This window comes from Pinus tabuliformis, chromosome 1_1 (assembly GCF_031772625.1).
Source record: "Pinus tabuliformis cultivar Carrire ecotype Pingquan chromosome 1_1, CPIR1, whole genome shotgun sequence".
NCBI classification, from domain to species: Eukaryota; Viridiplantae; Streptophyta; class Pinopsida; order Pinales; family Pinaceae; genus Pinus; species Pinus tabuliformis.
In genome coordinates, this window is record NC_142297.1 from 957,825,451 (window position 1) to 957,847,083 (window position 21,633).

The 21,633-nt window shown below is 39.5% G+C and overlaps 1 pseudogene; it reads left to right on the plus strand.

Annotated features, from left to right (window-relative positions):
- The window catches only part of LOC149217668 (double-stranded RNA-binding protein 2 pseudogene), a 53,217-nt pseudogene extending 33,030 nt beyond the window's left edge, over positions 1-20,187 (plus strand).
- Positions 20,188-21,633: the final 1,446 nt, after the last annotated feature.

Consider the following 21,633-nt stretch of genomic DNA (forward strand, 5'->3'; position numbering starts at 1 on the left):
GATACATCAAGGCCCTCCTACGATGGGTCACTTCTTGTTGACATCATCTCATTATCCAAGAAGTTGACTTAGAAACAACCCTTTCAGTACTTTGAAGCTTGCATGCCTCAATGGCAAGTTTCTCACTTTCGGCGACAGGGTTACATCAATGGCCTTCGACCGAGAGATTTTGCGTGGTGTTCGACATTGGATCATATATTCACACCACATGAATTGTACTATAGTACCTTGAGGGTCATTATCATTATCGGTGATTCCTCTCGTGCCTGTTAACAGCTTACATCATTGGCTGGTAATCAGGTGATGTCTTTCCATGTTCGACTTCAGAACATCTTTTCACATGGATCGACTTGTACATCGGGTGAAGATTGAACGAGTTTGAAGACCTTGGATCTAGTTTCATCCATCTAGACTGTGATATATTCAGGAATATAAAGACATCAAATGTACACAAAAGCTGCACAGATGATCATCCAAGCTAAGGGATGATGACTCTACATACAAAGAATCACCAGTTTGCAACTGCAGATGATTATCTGTCCTATGTACATGAAAATGAATTTATAAAGACGAGCACGGGAATGCCCGCCTCAGTTGGATCATGAAAATAATATGATGATGATGTATTGTATTGTATCTTATACAGGTCACCTTCTAGTGCGAATACCTCAGATCCTCATGATAAAGCATTTCACTTGACATCAAAAGATTTACGACTTCATGCTTTAGGGGGCAACTGTTATAGACATATTTGGGCACTGCAACCCCAATCATATATGTCAATAAACCAAGGGCTCTTTAACCCCTAAAAGTGTTGTTTCATACCATAAAGGGTCATAGTCAACTGATTACATCATTCCCCAGAAGTTCCACCTGAAAAACCACTCAGAACTGGCCAAAACTGGACCATACTCACTCCTCCACTGTTAGGGTGCGATGCATACCGACTCCTACACTAGCCAGGTGCGATGCATACTGAAGAAGCCTTTTGTGGGGTGCAATGAGCGAGAATGGACAAATATTTGAGATAGTTTGCTAAGTGGATGCTCATGGAATCTTCTAGAAACTTCCTTTATGACACTTGCCTCTCTGAATTCGCCCAGGGATGAGTAAGAGATCCAAGAAATCTCCAAGTGGAACTAAGAACTACAAGTGGAATGACACCAATCAAAAACCTAGATATGACTCACACCTCTGCAAACATCTATAAATGGATCCCTCATTTGAGAGATCTAGAGGCTGGAATTTTGTAATTTGTAAAGAAGTGCTGTTAGTCTGTCTTTGAGAAGAAGCATTGTATTGTTGGTTGATCTTGCTTTTCATGAGGTGAAGAGGGTTTTGATGCTGGGAAGATGATGTTGGATCAGACAGCTGGGTTGTAATTCTCCCTTCTACTTTAATAAAGTTCTTTGAGTTTTCCTCCATACAATCGTGTACTTGTGAACCTTGTTATTTGTGAATGCAATTGTATGTTCAATGTATTTCTGATCTTGCATTGTTTATGATATTATAGATCAAGATGCTTTGATGGTGTTTTGTTACTTTGTTTCTATAGGTATTCTCTAAGCGGGACAAGTAGGAGAAGGGTTGCAAGCTCTATTGAAGGAGAGAGAAATCGAGCAAGGATTCAAGCGAAAGATCCAGGTTGGTCCCTTTGCTTCTCTCTTATCTATCATACATAAAGGAAATCGCAAATTACTTTGATTGCTTGTTTCTAAGATAGCTACCAATCTTAGTGGGACTAGTAGATCGAAAAGACACTAGTTTTCCCAGAAACACTTAGCAATTTCACAAAACTTCCAAAACATCTTCAATGAGTTCTGAACATCATCTTCACATATTTCCAAGAATATCTTCAACCAAGAGTCTTCAATGATTCTTTAGCAAAGTCTTCAATGACTACAATAAGGGATCTTCTTTATGTGTGCTACAAAAGTCAACTTCAATAGGCATTAAAGGTATCTCCAAATCTCTTCATTTGCAGAAGGAATCTTATTTAGGGTTACTCCATAAGCACTTCAACAATGCTGCTACAATTTAGGTCTGCTCCATCAATTTTACAAAGACAAGTCTTCAGTGATGGCTCCAAACATAGCATCTGCAAGAGTCTTCAATAAATATTCAGTAATGCTTGTCCTAAGATACTTCTTCCAAGGTAATATAGGTTTCTGGATGATTTTTGAGGACTGTTGCACAGTAATTTGTCACTGTCTTCACTCCAGTCTTCCTACTATGTCATGTGCCCAAGTCATACATGCTCATATTAGACAAATGCTCTCTGATGCTGCCAAATGACCCACTTTTCCAAAGGTTTCTGCCTCATCGCGTCTGTTGGCCAAACAAACGTGCTGATGGGCACTCCAAAATAGTCCACAAGCGCTGCCATCGTGGAAGTACACGTGATTCCCGCGATGGTCCGATTTTATGTGCCAGCGCAACTCTCTCCTGTAACCTTCCGCGATGACCTGACTAGCTCCATTATGCAATAGCGATGTCAGCGCGGCAAACTAGTTATGTTCCCGCGATGATCCAGTTTGGGCAAATTTGTTCCAACAGTTGGCCTTTCAGATGACTCCAGACCTGGTTGTTGGCCTAGTTTATGTCGCCCTCCTTTCTCTGGCGTGGCTGTTTCGTCATTTGTGCTACCTTCCTTGGAGATAAGCTCATCTTCCCACCTTTCATGGAGACTCCTTCTCCTATTTAAACTCTCACCATTGCTATGTGCTGCTAGTTTGGAATCCTTAGTCTTTGGAGTGGTTGCTGATAGTACTATTAACGCTTGTGAGTTTGCTAGATCGCTGGTATGAGTGTGACAAGTGTGGGATTGTTGATAGCTTGAGGAAGGTTGTGAAGTGCCTTTAATCTTGTGTAAAACTTGTGAGTGAGAGAGACTTGTGTATTGGGAGATCCATCTTCAAGAGTGAATGCTTGAGGAACATGCTGGCTGGATCCCTCTTGAGAAGGCTTGTGACGTCAAGACTTTGGTTGTAAGCTTACTCTTGTTTCATAATTAACGCAATCAATGATGTTTTCCTATGTCTTCTATGTAATGTACTTGATAGCTCATGACTTCTTGACTTTGTGAGTAAATAGATCATTTGTTGTTTCGGTTACATGCTTTGTTGTATTTCCTTTGCATTGTTTCAGGTTGATTACTCATTAGGAGAAGGAAGCGGAAGCTGGAGCAGCGTAATGGAACTCCATTGACCATCGGTTGAGGTAGGCCTCCAACTATGACTGTTTAAGGAAAGCTATTGTTGATTTGTCCTTGTTTGTGACTAGACCCACTCTAGGGCTAGAGGGGTTGCCTCTGTCCGCAGAGGGAACACTTTCCTGCATCACAAATTGGCAACTTTGCTGGGGAGGCCTTTGTTCTTTTCTTGTTTACTCTTGTCTTGATTTTTTGTTTTGGTCTCTTTTGAAGTTTTGGGGATTGGTTACCAGTCTTTTGAGTTTCTTGGCATGATCTGGGAAATGCCCTTATTTGATTAAAGATTGATTGTCTTTGGTTTGGGAGTTTTTGGTTCGCCTGTTACTGTTTTGAACATCATCGCGGCTTTTAATTTAACAGTCGCGTTGTCATCTTGTCACCCCTTTTGTAGTATCTTGTTCATCGCGTAATTACGCTTAACAGTCACGAAGGTTCTGTAAAACGGACCATCGCAGAAAATTCGTGTACTTCCACATTGACATTGCTTTGTTGTTGTGGTGTTCTCCCTATCAGCGCTTGTTGCTTGTGTATCACCCGCGCTGATTGCTGTAGAATTGATTTTTTTTCAATTCTGCCTCTTGAATCCATCAGTCTTGCTAGTCCCTTGCTGTTCTCACTTGTTTGATGACTTGTTTTTCACTGTTTAGAGGTTGAGGCACTCTCTTGTGAGCTTTGTTGAATGAATCTTGTTTTTCTTGCTTTGTGACCTAGTTTCATTGTTTCAAGTCTTTTGGATCAATTTCGCTTGGTTTCTTGTTTGCAAAGATTCGTTTGCTGCTTGCTGTTGGTTTGATTGAGCCTTCCCCTTTGCTTACTTTTGGTTGATTGTTTAGTGATTGTTATTGGACCAATCTCGGCATTGTTTCAATTTCTCTTCACTACCCGGACATAGATTACAATTGTTTGGATCAACCATTTTTCCACATTTGTTTGTTGCTTATTGGTTTCTTTTAGATTAGAGGCATCAAAATAAAAAAGATTGCATTTCATTTGGCATGCGAAAGTGAAAGTGAATTTTCATTTCAAGTTGCATATTGAAAAGTGAATGATTAAAATCTCTCATTAGTAGTATCCGTGCACTTTAGGAATTGATGTCTGTTTGCATTGAGTGACTGTTTTGTTGCCTTGGTTTTCTTGGTTTGGGAATGATCTCTCTACCCTCCCATAGGTAGGTGTTCATCGAAGAAAAAGGATATTTCATTCATTCTAGCTGCATCCTAGGTTCTGTTATATACATACAGTAAGGCCTGAAAACTGAAACATAATTCAAGATCAACTTAAAAATGAACTGAATAAATCTAGCAATGCATTGGAACATAATGCACACATTTAGAGGTCTAGGCTAGAGATGTGCTCCGACGTCATTAAACCTAGTCACTTTTGTTTCCACTCAAGGTTGGGTGATTCCTCCTTTTGTGACTCAATATTGGTCTAGCACAGATTTTTGCTCCCATGTACCGTCGAGTATATGCTGGGAGACCCCACTAGGTTATCAATCCTTTATCCATAAGAAGCAGTGTTTGCCGCCTTACAAGCCGTAACACACCGAACACAACATTAAGGAAGATTGACTGCCATACGGAAAGTCCTTGGTTTTCATATGACTGCCAAGGTGTATATGAAGTTTTACGGATTTGTCTGGTAAACCTTTTGCCTAGTTCTCCAGAGTAGTCACTTTCGTTCCTTTTTGGACTCCCTAAAAGAAAAGGTCCATCTGAGCACTTGTCCTTTCAGGCTCATTAAACCTCAAAAGAGATAGAGTCACCTTTTCGTCCTTTTCTCGACTCTTGAAACATGAAAAGGTCAAGTTTTGTTCCTGTGTCATAAAATTTACTGCCCACGAAATATTCCTGGTAATAGTTCGAGTTCTTGGTTGTGAGAAGAGTGTTCTTCAGGTTCGTTCCCGATGGCAACCTCCCCCGAGTCTACCGGCCAAGGTCTTCCCCCAGATGGAAATCCTGGTCCATTTCCTTCTTTTGGAAATGCCGGTGCTCCGTATATGGCAACATTGTCTTTGCCTGGGTTAACCATTGGTTTGCCTGTATGGTTATTTTCAACCTCGGTGGTCCCGAGTGTCATGACTCCTGTTCCACCGTCTTCTTCATCCGAACCACGACACGATGATTCCAAGGTTGAGCCAACGCCTTCTTCTCCGGTTTCTTCCTCCTCTCCTCCTTCGCCTGGTGAAAGCTCCATATCTAGTAACGAGGAGACTAAGAAGAAGAAGAAGATGACGAAGAAGAAGAAGTCCGATAAATGCAAGGCCCCCTGTGTAGTTACTGCTCCAAGTCCATCTCAGGTTGGAACACCTTCTGCTCCTCTACGGAAGGTTAAGTTTCCTTGTAAATTGTGCAAGGGTGACCATCTTCTTTGTGATTGTCCTGGCATTCCTAGGATCTTAGAAGTATGGTCTCATGATCCGGCTCGTCCCTCATCATCCTCTGAAGCTCATGATGATGCTATCCTAACAACTGGCAACCATAAGAAGGAAGGGAAGATTCGATTCCCCTGTAGACTGTGTGAAGGCAACCATCCCCTTCACCTTTGTCCACTCATGGATAAAGCTTCCGCCGTTTTGGAAAGTCTTACAACTTCTTCACCCCAACTTCCCGTTGGTTATCAAAGGCTCTCTTCAGACCCTCCCTCCATTGACAAAGAGATTGACTTAGATTCTTCTCTTGTCCATCCTCCTCTTTCCGAGCCTGGCTGTGCTAAGCCTGTTCCAGACCAACCATTGGTTGGAGAGAGTGTCGACTTGGGTTCACCACCTGTTGATCACTCTATTTCGGAAGAGCATCATGCTCATGTTCTTCTCGTCTCATCAGATTCTCCTGCGTTCGAAAACAACTCTCCTCTCCTAGCTGATCTAGGGAGTCCTCCTTCGGTTCCTGCAGAGCATGGGGGTAATCATACGATTCCCCCACCAAGTAGTTTCGCCGTTACTTTCGACTGGAGTCACTTGACTGCTTTCCGCCTTCCATCCTATGTGCCTTTCGAGATTACAGTACACGCCTATGATAAGGCAGTACTTGGCACTGTCTTGGATGAGGGTGCGTCTGTCAGTCTTATGCCTTCCACTACTTGGAAAGCTTTGGGCTCCCCACAACTTGTGCTGGTTACACAGAATCTGTTGGCATTCGATGGAGAACCCTGTCAACCTATTGGGATCCTCCCAAAATTTCCTGTTACTTTGGGGGGCAAAACCGTCTATATAGACGTCATGGTTGTCCGAGGTGCGAATTTCAGTCTTCTCTTTGGTCGTGACTATATTTATGCCATGGGGGCCCTCGTCTCTTCACTTTTCCATGTGGCTTGTTTTCCACACGATGGAAGAATGGTGACCATCGATCAATTATCGTTCTTTAGTCCCCCAGTGCCTCCTCCGCAGCTGTCATCCCCTCTCGGTTCTTGCTCGCAAGTAGCACCTTCTTTGCTACAGGTCAATTATGTGGCTACCTGTTTAGTCTCCACCTCTGCTGATGATCATGCAGATGGTCTCGTACATTATGTATTGGGGGCATTGGAACCCGATCTGTCATTAGTGCCTCATGACATGTATTCCTCCGAGAGTGCGTTTCTTCCATCTCGCGAAGACCTCTTGGGAGCCATGTTCTCGTGTGGCCCATGAACAGGTGCCTGAGGATAGTTCTTTTCTTGTGTTGACCTCGTTAAAAAATGAAACAAGGTGCTTGAGGATAGTTTCTTGATCTTATGTCAACCTCATTAAAAAATGAAACAAGAGTTATGAGGATAGTTCTTTTACTATGTCAACCTCATTAAAAAATGAAACAACTCCCTGTCCAAATCGAGTCTTTGATTAAGATCTCGTAAAATCCAAGTCGAGTCTTTCCAAGATCTCGAATGTGAACCTTCATTCCATCCACCTCGTTGAATCCAATGAAGCTTGGGGGGCATGTAGCTCGATTTGCGTCATTATGCTGGGGGCATGGGAACTTATAACAAGCATAGTTTTTCATTTCAAGCTTATGTAAACATGAAACCGAATCCAAGCAGAGTTCTCCATGGTTCAAGCTTGTGTAAAAATGAACCCATACCTGATTTAGATCTCGTGATTTCCATTTATCCGCTAATTTCTGCGAGATGAGCCTTGGTTGTTTCATTCCATCGCCACCATCTCTTTGGCCGATCATATGCCTTCACTTGATTGTTTATCCTTTCCTGAGGAACCACACCGATGAGTGGTTTTATTAGCCAGCCTCTTGACCATTACATGTTTTGAGCAGTTCCACCATTGCTAGAACCAGTTGCTACCCTTTATACGACTCGTTCCTCTAGGACGAGTCTCCTTTAAGTTCTTTTCTGACTCGTAAAAGATGAAAAGATTGCTGAGTATTTTTCCCTTTTTGACTAGTTAAAGAAAATAAAAATGGAGGTATACTTTCAACTCTTTTCTGACTGCTTAAAAACGAAAAGATTGCTGAGTTTTCCCTCTTGACTCGTTAAAAGAAATAAGAGGCGGTCTGCTTTAAGCTCTTTTCCAACCGTGTAAACACAAAAGATTGCCGGGCCTTTGTCGTTCCAGGTTCGATATTGGTTACAAAACGACGTGTCTTCGATTGCTTTTCTACTTTTTCGAGTCGAGGTCACTAGCTACGAAAAGTACTCCTCGATCGTAATGGTCAGGTGGTTCTTTCGAGTATCATTTTATACTTTTTCGAGCTCGAGAGACACAACTCTACGAAAAAGGACCCCCCCTGGAGTTTTCTTTTCCGTGTCTTTTTCAAACTCTCTAAACATGAAAAAGACTCCGAGTTTTACCTATGTCGGACTCGTTAAACCCTGACGACATTGGACTCGTCACCATGACGAGACTCGAGCTTCTCCTTCCTAGGGCTTGTTAAATTATTACTAGGTTGGGCTCAACAGCAGGTTTATCATTGATTGTCTATGGCAACTAGTCACTCTTGAACATCGACACTTTTGCTTCTTGTCGGGTTGGGACATCCATACATCGTCATTTGGCCTTCCGCAGGTTTTGGTTATCATTCTAGCCTCATTCCATTCGATTCATGTCATCTCCATCGAGCCTCTGATCCCTTGGTGCCTGAATGCTACCACCCCCCTCCGAAGTCGTGTCGCCAACATGTTCAAGAGTATAATCCTTCTGCAGTTTACACCCTCGTCTTTTCCTCTGATACTCTGTTTCGCCATCTACCACTTGTTCCTTATCTCGTGTCATTGATGGGGGAAACATTATGGCCCTCCTACGATGGGTTATATCCTATCGACATCAGCTCATTATCCAGGAGATTGACCTAGAGATCCCTTTTGGTACCTTGGAGCTTGCATGCCTCAATGGAAAGTTCTTCGCACCTGATGGTCGACTTTCATCATTGGTCGTCGATTGGGTGATTCCACGAGTGTTCGACTTCAGCTCCTTTTTCACACTTCGTGGATTGTGCTAGATAGTATCTTGAGGACCATTGGCATTATTGGTGGTTTCTCTCATGCTTGTTAACGGTTTTCATCATTGACCGGTAATCAAGCGATATTCTATCATGCTCGACCTCAGCACATCTATTCGCATGTTAGGATTTGTACTATGATCGGATGGGTTTAAGACCTCGAACTCAGATTACACATGTTCGGGCTGTGTGGATTGGTTTATAATTACATGACTCATTCATGGATGGCTGTGACCATGCTTGAGTCTTCATGGATGGTTGCGACCATACCTTTATCATCATAATGGTCTTATTAGCTAGATGGCTGCGTCCATACCACAGACCTATTTCGTATGTCTTCTGGATGGCTGCGCCCATGCCTAGACTACATGTAATTCATCATCAGAGATATCAGTTGTACTTGCGTGCAAGTTCTTCCAGATGGTGTTCCAGCTCAGTCAGTTTCGTAAAGCATTTCACCCCTCCCTCTCTCTCGGGCTTCATACTTTAGGGGGCATCTGTTACACAGTAATTTGTCATTGTCTTCACTCCAGTCTTCCTACTGTGTCATGTGCCCAAGTCATACATGCTCATATTAGACAAATGCTCTTTGATGCTGCCAAATGACCCACTTTTCCAAAGGTTTCTGCCTCATCGCGTCTGTTGGCCAAAATAAACGCGCTGAAGGGTGCTCCAAAACAGTCGACAAGTGTTGCCATCGCGGAAGTACGTGTGATTCCCGCGATGGTCCAATTTTGTGTGCCAACGAAACTCTCTCTTGTAACCTTCCGCGATGACCTGACTAGCTCCATTATGCAATAGCGATGTCAGCGCGACAGACCAGTTATGTTCCCGCGATGATCCAGTTTGGGTGAATTTGTTACAACAGTCAGCCTTCTAGATGACTCCAGACCTGGTTGTTGGCCTAGTTTATGTTGCCCTCCTTTCTCTGGCATGGTTTTTCTGTCATTTGTGCTACCTTCCTTGGAGATAAGCTCATCTTCCCACCTTTCATGGAGACTCCTTCTCCTATTTAAACTCTCACCATTGCTATGTGCTGCTAGTTTGGAATCCTTAGTCTTTGGAGTGGTTGTTGATAGTACTGTTAGTGCTTGTGAGTTTGCTAGATAGCTGGTGTGAGTGTGAAAAATGTGGGATTTTTGATAGCTTGAGGAAGGTTGTGAAGTGCCTTTAATCTTGTGTAAAACTTGTGAGTGAGAGAGACTTGTGTATTGGGAGATCCATCTTCAAGAGTGAATGGTTGAGGAATATGCTGGCTGGATCCCTCCTGAGAAGGCTTGTGACGTCAAGACTTTGGTTGTAAGCTTACTCTTGTTTCATAATTAATGCAATCAATGATGTTTTCCTATGTCTTGTATGTAATGTACTTGATAGCTCATGACTTCTTGACTTTGTGAGTAAATAGATCATTTGTTGTTCCGGTTACGTGCTTTGTTGTATTTCCTTTGCATTGTTTCAGGTTGATTACTCATTAGGAGAAGGAAGCAGAAGCTGGAGCAGCGCAATGGAACTCCATCAACCACTGGTTGAGGTAGGCCTCCAAGAATGACTGTTTAAGGAAAGCTATTGTTGATTTGTCCTTGTTTGTGACTAGACCCACTCTAGGGCTAGAGGGGTTGCCTCTGTCCACAGAGGGAACACTTTCCTGCATCACAAGGACTAGCTTCAAAATGTCACAAGGTTGCTCCAAATGAACCCTTTAGTCTATTTCAAAGATGCCAAACTCTTGTTTTTCACTGATCTTTCAACATAGACTAGTTCAACAATTCTTGCAAGGCCAAGAATACTACTTTAATGAGTTTTTCATTCTCCTATAGACAGAGGTCAATAGGCTTGTTCTTGTCCTAGGGTAGAGCTATGGTTTAGGTTTGTTTCAAGAGGGTGAGAGGTCTATCACTATAGGCTGAAAATAGTGCCCTTCAACTAGGCCAAAAGTTTTGTTCCAATGATAAAAAATTATGCCTTATCTCATGGACGAAAACTTGCACCAAAAAGATCCTTCTCACAAGACAAACATTGGTTTGATCTTAGCAGATACTACAGGTCTGCAATATATTTTCTTTGTCTAGATGCAAGTTCTGTCCATAGATTAGATATAGGTTTGCATAGGACGAATATTACACAAAGACTAAAGTTCGAAATTTCAACAGATATGCATTGGTCTGAAGATCTCCAAGAATACTTCTCACAGGTCTGAAAATCAAATCCTCCACAGGGTCCGAAACTGCAATTCCTTTCTAAACAAGGTCAAGTTGTAGAGGGTTGTAAAAAGTTTAGGTTCAAGTCTTTAAAAGGTAGAATTTATGATTATAGGGCTGTGACTGGGTTGAAAATGCAGACCACTTAGGCCAAAATTATAGTGGCCATAGGGCCGAAATTTTAGGCCTGAAATAGGCCAAAATTTTAGAGACTATCTCTACTCCAAAAGGCCAAAATTTGAGCTCTTCCAGGCTGAATTTTACAGTCCGAAGTCTTTGTCCAAAACAAAAATATCACAGAAAATTATTCCTCCAAAATCTCACAAAGAACTCAGAAAATGTTGCTCCAGAATTCGATTAAAAGAGGTTTGCTTCTGCACTTGTTATCTCAGATCTGAATTGCTTGCCAAAATGAGGCGTATTGACCTTTTATTTATACTTGTTTCAACCAATGAAGAGACACAATTGTTGGGTGAAGAGGTCGACATGTGTAGGCTCAGGTAGGCTTGAAACATTGGATTTTGACTTTAAAAATTTATTTTTTCCACATTGATAAAGGGTTAGGGGATGAGGAAATATTTGTTGGAGAGAGGATGAAGCCCTTTATAAACTAATGCAACAATTTTCCCAATTTTTTTTCTTATGTATAGTAATATCAATTTTTATGCTTGCAAGGGCTTTAATCTATATATATTTAGGACTTATTACCATCATCATATGCATTTAAATAATCTAGGACTTTATATATGGCACCTAGGGTATTCTAGAGCTTCATATTTGGCAGCTAGGGTTTATCATATACTTCAATCTCCATGCTTAGGGTATCATGGGCATCTCTAGGGTTTCATCATATGAATAAGCTAGGGTATGCTCAAACAAGGGTTAGCATTTACTAGGGCTTCTATGTGATCTTCGTTCATTAGGGTTTCTTCCATGTTAGGTCAAGCATACTTAGGGTTTGCCAACAGTTCATTCATGTATACATGTGCTTAGATCAACTTAGGGTTTGCACTTAGGGATAATGTTTTGTACAAGTTTTTATTTCAATACAAATTAGGGTTTCATTATGTTAGGGCATTAGGCCATGCTTCAACAATCTATTTCTAGTTCATAAACCAATATAAATACCCCTAGAATTTTTCTATCTAACTAGAAAAAACCCTTGTGCCTAAATAGGGAGAAAAGAAAAGGAATGCCAACTAGGGTGGAATATTTCACCACAAAAATTAACAAGAGAGAAGGGTTCTTAAAACCCTCAGAGCCTCTGGCTAAAAAAAAACAAAGATAAATTGATCCACAATGATGCTCCAAAATGAGGGGTCTCTTCTTTGAAAATGATTGAGTAAACTTTACTCCAAGCCCCAATTTTGGGTTTCTTTGCCTAGCTGCCCCAAAACATGCCCAATAATGGGAATTTTTGGGGTTTCCCCCCTTTATGGAGGACTATAGCCTACGGGGATCGATAGGCTATTTCATCCTTTGGAAAACTAATTTCTCAGGAACATTGTTGTTCCCTCCTTCTTGACATTGCTTGTCCTCAAGCAATGAAAAATCTTGTTGTTTCCCACTTTGTTCCCCTTCTTTGATGTACTAGAGGAATTTTCTGATATCTTCCATATATTGGTATTTTGACTTCTGCAATTCGACGACTTTTTTTTTGATTTTTAATTCCTTCTCTAATGGATAAATAAGGTGATTTTTTTCTTGCCCCTGCTACCTTAATTTATGTAACTTCAGTTTCATCTTCATTCATGGGAAGAACATGAATCAAGGTTAGAAAAAAGGAATCAATAAGACTCTTTTTCCCCTCTACTAGTGTTTTTATAACAGAAACTACAAAGTGCCATTGAATTAGCTGAGCTAATCTCAAGTGAAATCTAATGAGCAATAACCACTGCAAGATGTTTTTGAATCAGTTCCTCAACCTTGGGTTGCATTGCTCTTATGTCTAGTATTGTATTCATAGAATCTAATGGAAATGCATCAAAGATCAATTTTAACAAAGTACATAATCATTTTCCTATATTCAATAGCTTGCTATTGAAATAAGGTTCTTATAGTTGAGTTACATGCTGAACATTGTTTCAAATAGACAAACATGGTTGCTTTTCTAAAACCTTACTCATGACATCAAGACCATGTAAAACAACTATTGAAGGATCTTTTTTTCCCCAAAGGATGTAAACTCCCAAGTAGCCTTTCCAAAGCCTATGCTAGCAGTATGAACACCTCTTTGTATATTGCATAGTTTTCTTTATCTTTGGGTTCTGTAAACAAGGAAACCTTTATAAGAAATATAATGATTATTTCCTGCATTGCAACATTTGGTTTGTACTCTTCATCACGTTGACCAACTGATACTGGTGTACTAATATTTTGTCTAAGAGTACCACCAGGAGACATCATACCAAAACTAGGAAGGTCCCTTTCTGTTTTAACTCTCTTGGTCAAGGAATTTGGAAAGCCTAAAGCATCAGATGGATGTTTTGCAGGTACTGTTACTCTAATCATGTAACCTCCTGCAACTAGAGTCAAAATTGGCCTATCCATAGGCTGAAAATGCCCCTCTGTATCTGATGCTGCCTTTGCTTCTGCTTGATGTTGTTTTTCCCATGCAACAACAAGCCTAAAGAGCTCTATATATAGATGTCTATTCTTTGTGGGAGTGTTTTGATGCAGTCCAAGGCAACACAGATAATTTAGCATCTGTGGCACAATTTGGGCTTGATAGCTATAAAATAGGTTTGAATGTTGTAAAATAAGCTAGAAAATGTGAACCAAATTAGCAATTGAATGCCACTATTCAACCAATATTTCCTTCATATAATGGATCCCTACAAGTATCTTTCTCTCTCCCAAGGACAATCTTTGTGATAGTTTTAGTATGAGCATATCTATAGCTCGGTTAACTGTGCCCTTGCTCTCTGGCTAGGACATTCTTAAAAGCTCAAGAAATATGTGAAGTATGGTTTTCACAGGAACTTCATGAGCCTGAAGATATTGGAAAACAGTAACAAAGACACACGACTTGCTTTCACTTTCCTCTTGAGTGAGACAATTACCACTAAATTTTCAAGTTCTTTTTTTCGGTCCACAAGATCATTGGGGAGATACTTCAACAAAAGTATTGCTAGATGGAAAAATTATGTCCTTAAGTGCTCATTGTACTCTGCATTTACCTTTTTAGGTGGATGAAGCATCTTTTCAATGATAGTTTTTATAATAGAAGGACCAACAACATGCCCATTTTGACCCTTTACTATTGGGTTGTTATGAATGGCCAACCACCTAAGTACTGTCTCCAAAGAAGAGGACTTCCAAATACCTTGAAACCTCCTTATATGTAGGATTTTTCAAAGTGTATGATCCCTTTTTCATTTCTTAAATGTCAACATGGAGAATTTTTGTTCAACAACATTTTTTGAGTTGCAAAATGTGCATTTGCAATTCATGCAATCTGGTTACTAGTTTGCGTTCAAGAAGACATGAGATGTTTTTCTTGAAATCTTGAAGTGGGTTGAAGTCTCTGAACTATTTGCATTGGCATCTCTAATCATTGTAACAATCAATACAGTTGTGTTGTTAATCTTCGTCTTTGTACAATCATGTGAGTCCTCAATCATGTGACTCAATCCTTATATGTGACTCAATCATTATATGTTTCATCTTCATTCATGGGAAGAACATGAATCAAGGTTAGCAAAAAGGAATCAATAAGACTCTTTTTCCCCTCTACTAGTGTTTTTATAACAAAAACTGCAAAGTGCCATTGAATTAGCTAAGCTAATCTCAAGTGAAATTTGATGATCAGTAACTACTGCAAGATCTTTATGAATCAGTTCCTCCACATTGGGTTGCATTACTCTTATGTCTAGTATTGTATTCATAACATCTAATGGAAATGCATCAAAGACCATTTTTAACAAAGTACATAATTATTTCCCTATATTCAATAGCTTGTTGTTGAAACAAGGTTCTAGTAGTTGAGTTACCTACTGAACATTGTTTCAAATAAACAAATGTGGCTGCTTTTCTAAAACCTTACTCATGACATCAAGGCCCTGAAAAAGAACTATTAAAGGATCTTTGTTTTTCCCCAAAGGTTGTGTACTCCCAAGTATCCTTTCCAAAGCCTATGCTAGCAGTGTGAACGCCACTATGTGTATTGCAGAGTTTTCTTTATCTTTGGGTTTTGTAAACAAGGCAACCTTTATAAGAAAGCTAATGATTATTTCCTACATTACAACATTTGGTTCATACTCTTCATCACGTTGACCAACTGATACTGGTGTACTAATGTTTTGTCTAAGAGTACAACTAGGAACATCATACCAAAATTAGGAAGGCCCTTTGCAGATACTATTACTCTAATCATGTAACCTCCTACAACTAGAGTCAAAATTGGCCTATCCATAGACTGAAAATGCCCCTCTGTATCTAATGTTGCCTTTGCTTCTGCTTGATGTTGTTTTTCCCATGCAACAAAAAGCCTAAAGAGATCTATAGCTAGATGTCTATTCTTTGTGGGAGTGTTTTGACGCAGTCCAAGGTGACACAAATAATTTAGCATCTGTGGCACAATTTGGGCTTGATAGCTATAAAACAGGTTTGAATGTTGTAAAATAAGTTGGAAAATGTGAACCAAATTAGCAACTGAATGCCACTCTTCAACCAATATTTCCTTCATATAATGGATCCTTAGAGGTATCTTTCTCTCTCCCAAGGGAAATCTTTGTGATAGTTCTAGTATGAGTATATCCAAAGCTCGGTTAACTATGCCCTTGCTATCTGGCTAGGACATTCTTAAAAGCTCAAGAAATATGTGAAGTATGGTTTTCACAGGAACTTCATGAGCCTGAAGATATTGGAAAACAGTAACAAAGACACACAACTTGCTTGCACTTTCCTCTTGAGTGAGATAGTTTAACACTAAATTTTCAAGTTTCTTTTTTCGGTCCATAGGATCATCGGGGAGATACTTCAGCAAAAGTGTTGCTAGCTAGAAAAGCTTTATCCTTAAGTGCTCATTGTACTTTGCACTTAGCTTTTTAGGTGGATTAAGAATATTTTCAACGATAGTTTTTATAATAAAAGGACCAACAACATGCCTATTTTGACCCTTTACTATTGGGCTATTATGAATGGCCAACCACCTAAGTACTGTCTCCAAAGACCAGGACTTCAAAATACCTTGAAACCTCCTTATATGTATTATTTTTCAAAGCATATGATCCCTTTTTCATTTCTTAAATGTCAGCATGGAGAATTTTTGTTCAACAACATTATTTGAGTTGCAAAATGTGCATTTGCAATTCATGCAATCTCATTACTAGTTTGCATTCAAGAAGACATGGGATGGTTTTATTGAAATCTTAAAGTGGGTTGAAGTCTTTGAACTATTTTCATCGGCATCTCTAATCATTGTAACAATAATTAAAGTTGTGTTGTTAATCTTCGTCTTTGTACAATCATGTGACTCAATCCTTATGGTAGGAAAAAGGTATCAATTTATGTTGCAAGTGCAAAGGTTTCCAAACTGGGCTTAGGAGAAACATATGGACCTTTATCAAATGAAGTTCTAGTTGGCAAGACCATGAAAAGTTTTCCTCACAAAAAGGACCAGCTCGCCACTAAGTCTGGCAATGTCATGATAGGAGGTGTTGTCCGTATCAAAGGTTAAACAAAATATAGACACAAATCTTGTGAAGATGGACTAAAGTATCTTGATGATATCATTCCTATTTTTAGGGGACGAGATTCACTCAAGAAGTTTTCAATATAAGAAAATTTCAACATAAAATTATGGTTTAGTTCACCGAATCCTTCATAAGGCCTCTAGAAGTTTTCAATGATGACAAGATGCACTCATTATGATCCTATACAGTACCTGCCAATTATATGGAGTATTCCTTCTCATATCCATTTCTGAAAGGAGTGAGGCTAGTGCTAGACCGAAGGTCATTGGAAACCTTAGCTACAAAGTCTATCACAGAATCACCAGGGAAAAGAGAAACTACATTAGATATGATTTTTGACTCAATGCATACCTACCTGAGAATATCCTTGCTTGAGCAAATCAACCAAAGTTACCAGAATTACATGTTTGATGAAGGGAAGACCAAGGCAGATTTTGTGGTACTTGGAAGTGGAATTGGAGGACCTTGTGCTATGATCCTTATGACTAGATATGGGCAAGATGTTTGGGTTTCAGAAAGTCATGACTTACTTGGAGGAGAAACACATTCATTTGCAATCAAAGTCTATAAATTTGACTCAGGGCCATCTCTGTTTTCTGGCTTTTCATCCAGAGGATCCCAAGCCAATCCTCTTTCTCATGTTTTGGATACTTTGGGCAAGTCTCTTCCATGTGTTTTGTATGACTCCTTAGATTTAAAATATCCATTTATACGTAGCTAGTTGGATCTACTTTGTTTTCTACCTCCAGGATTAAAAGTCGATGGTACACTAGCTACAAAAATTATATATATGTTTGCAGAATGGTATTAGCCAGGTGGTCGAGTTGTTGGTGTCAAGCTGACAAGTGGGCTTTCCATAAATGAAAAAAGGGTTGACATTAGTAAGACATTTATATCTACAATTGCATTTCCAGATACACATCAGGAAAAGTGCAAAAACGCTCCAATGTGACTCTTTCAAGCATCTCCATCTTGGTTTTGACGCAAGGGATATTCCAAAGGACCTAGAGCTACATCACATTATTATAAAAGAAGAATACTCTAGAGAAAAATTTGAATCACAAGAAATCGGGCAAGAAAGAAACAACTCTCAAGACAAGCAGGGCAAAAAAGTGAACTTGACAACCCCTCAAGCATCAACAGTTATGAGGATTCGAATACCACACAAAATAAATCTTCATTTAACAGCAAAGCAGATCTCCTAGACCAAACTTCTTCTCCGACTATCTTCAAAATGATGAACACAATAGATCACGAAGCTAAGACACCAATGTCCCAAGAACCAGAAGAGATGAAGGAGATGCAAGATAAAGGCAGTTGGAAGACTGTAGAGAAAAAAAAAAGGAAAGCTACAGCACCAATCTCGCCAAGAAAGACGAGGAGCCAGACAATTAAAAACTAAGAAAATTATAGGTCCGATAGACCAATTTGGTCTCAGTGGACATTAACCACTATCATCATCATCATCATCATAAAGGAAGTGATGGTATATAAGAACATACAAACTCCAATATTCAACCATGTGATGATGAGAGTAATGAAACTCTGAGACCTGATAGTAATCCTGCACTCCATCCAATGATGGCAAGGCTCAGTCAGAAGGTTGGACATGTACAACTGACTTTTAGCATAAAAAATGGCCAAAGATATTTTTTTTGAATATTAAATAGTATTATGGGGCCGCTTTAGAATGAAATTGGGCAGATACTTCTTATAAAAAAAATTGGAAATTAAACAAGTGACAATGCAAACTCTACAATCCACTATGACTCTATTTGAAGGCCTGTCATTGGTGGTCCCTAAAGGAGATCGTTTGTTGATGATAGGTCCAAGTGGAAATGGAGAAACATCCTTATTGAAAACTATTGTTGATATATGGTGCTTGGGTGAAGGTGCCATTAGACTCCATACAAGACATAACAATGAAGAGCCTGATAAATCTATTGAGAAATTTATATCTATGCCACTATTAAATACGTTTCTGGATGATTACTTGAAAGAAGAAAGCCTTACGAAGTCTAGTTTTTTGGAAGAAGTTGTCAAGCATACTCAGTTACTTAGGCCATGTTGTGATCTTGAGCATATGGCAGTAGACCGTTATAATGCATATTTTGTAAGGTTGAAAATCCAAAATGAAGAAACCTCGCCATTGAATCAGTATCCAATTCCTTAGTCAGACCATACCATTGAGGCTCACATTTATGATGAGAATGTTCCTAAAAGTTTCCTACTAGCATCTAGATCTCTTCAAAAATACTTCCCTTCACCCATATCAACAAAGGTTGGAATTGAGACAAGAATTAAAGAAAGGTATACAGTCAGTGTACCTTATGATCCAATGATAACTAAACTATCAGCTTGGGAAGGAAACCAAGTAGCAACATGGGTTAAATTGGAGGACTCCATGTCAAAGTTTTAGGTTGCTGGTGTACCAGCTAATGTTAATTTATTCCAAGTCCTTGTTGGTCAATGTACCTTTTTAAATGGCCAAGTTTAAACAAATTTCATTGGGCACCTCACAAGCAATTTGTTTCCTAACTACAATGAAAAGTTAGTAAATTGTGAGTTGAAGGATGCTAGAATTGGTGTTTCTTTGACTACTGTGTGTATTTGTGAGTGTGAACAGCTAGAAGACAAAGGTCTCTCCAAAGGGAGATTGGCTTCACTATGTTATACTGCCCTGACTTTCCAAATTAACCATAAATGTGAAAATGGAAGAATTATTAAGGACTCCATACCAGTGGGAATTCTTGTCATACATGGGAAGGACATGTACTATCTTGAGATTGAAGATAGTAGTTACTTTGTTTTCTACCTTTAGGATTAAAAGTCGATGGTACACTAGCTACAAAAATTGTATATATGTTTGTAGAATGGTATAAGCCAGGTGGTCAAGTTGTTGGTGTCAAGCTGAAAAGTGGGCTTTTCGTAAATGAAAATAAGGTTGACATTAGTAAGGCATCTCTATCTATAGTTGCATTGACAAATACCCATCAGGAAAAAGTGCAAAAGACGCCCAATGTGACTCTTTCAAGCATCTCCATCTTGGTTTTGATGCAAGGGATATTCCAAAGGACCTAGAACTACATCACATTATTATAAATGACTAGAAGCTAGGGGTGGATGCTCAGCCAAATGTTGTGGTCGTTTCAATAGCGAGTATGGTAAGTCCAAATTTAGCACCTAGGTGGAAGCATGTACTTCATATATACACCCTTGGAACAAAGCCATATGATTTGTGGGATAGATTGGATTGTAGAAGTGAAGAATACAAGAAGCTCAAGGCTGAGCGCTTTGAGGTCATGAGGAGAGATGTTGAAAGTGTACTTGGAACTGGTTTTTCTCAAGAAAAATGTGAGGTGAAGTTGGTGGGTACACCATTAACACACCAACATTTCCTTTAGTGAAATGGAGGTACATATAGGCCTGCAATTCACATAGGCGAAATTCCTGGCATGGGAGTTTCTGACTTGGGGAATAATGAGACTGCAAGAGAAGATAAAGGCAGTGATGGTATAGAAGAACATCCAAACTCCAACATTCAACCATGTGATGATGAGAGTAATGAAACTTTGAGACCTGATAGTAATCCTGCACTCCATCCAGATGATGGCAAGGCTCAGTCAGAAGGTTGGACATGTGCAATTGACTTTTAGCCTAAAAAATGGACAAAGATAATTTTTTTGAAGATTTAACAGACTTATGGGGCTGCTTCAAAATGCAATGGGGCAGATACTTCTTATAATTTTATTTTGGAAATTAAACAAGTGAAAATGCAAACACTACAGTCCATTATGACTCTATTTGAATGCCTCTCATTGGTGGTCCCTAAAGTAGATCGTTTGTTGATGACAAGTCCAAGTGGAAATGGAGAAACATCCCTATTGAAAACTATTGTTGATATATGGTGCTTCGGTGAAGGTGCCATTAGACTCCATACAAGACATAACAATGAAGAGCCTGATAAATCTATTGAGAACGTTACAGCTAGACCACTATTAAATAAGTTTATGGATGATTACTTGAAAGAAGAAAGAATTACCAAGTCTAGTTTCTTGCAAGAATTTGTCAAGCATACTCAATTACCTAGGCCATGTTGTGATCTTGAGCCTATGTCGGTAGGCCGTTATAATTTAGATTTTGCAAGGTGGCAAATCCAAATTGAAAATGAAGAAACCTTGCCATTGAATCAGTCTCCAATTCTTCAGTTAGGCCATACCTTTGAGGCACACATTTATGCTGAGAATGTTCCTAAAAGCTTCCTACTAGAAGCTAGATCTCTTAAAAAATATTTCCCTTCACCCATATCAAAAAAGGTTGGAATTGAGACAAGAATTAAAGAAAGGGATACAATAAGTGTACCTTATGATCCAATGATAACTAAACTATCAGTCTGGGAAGGAAACTGAGTAGCAGCATGGGTTAAATTGGTGGGCTGCTCGTCAAAGTTTCAGAGCACCTGGTGTACTAGCTAATGTTAATTTCCTCCAGGGCCTTGCTGGTCAATGTACCTTTTTAAATGGCCAAGTTGAAATAAATTTAATTGGGCACCTCACGAGAAATTTGTTTCCTAACTATAACAAAAAGTTAGTAAATTGTGAGTTGAAGGATGATAGAATTGGTATTGCTTCGACCGTTGTGTGTATTCATTAGTGTGAAAAACTAGAAGGCAAAGGTCTTATTGAAAATGCAACAAGATGATGGAGCTTAGTGGAAAGGAGTCGCCTTCACTAAGTGGGCCCGCAAGCTATTTTTGGCGCAAAGTCTATTTTTAGATTATGTCTATTTTTAGACATATGGATCATGGTCTATGAGTTGCAGGATGCTGTTTATGGATGATTGGTCATGTTGGGAAAAATAGATGGACTTCTATTTTTGGTTCACATTGGAGTGATCAGAGTCTATTTTTAGACTGCCAGGCTAAAAATAGAAACAATCAAATATTATTAGCCCTTAGTAATATTTGGACTCTAAACATTATCTTATTCTCTTGGAGCACTTCAGTTCGAGCTACGGATGTGGCACATGCAGCTGACAAAAGGAATCACGTGGTTTCGTATGTGTTAGTTGAGCTATTGCATGGAGGACTTTAGTTAGAACTC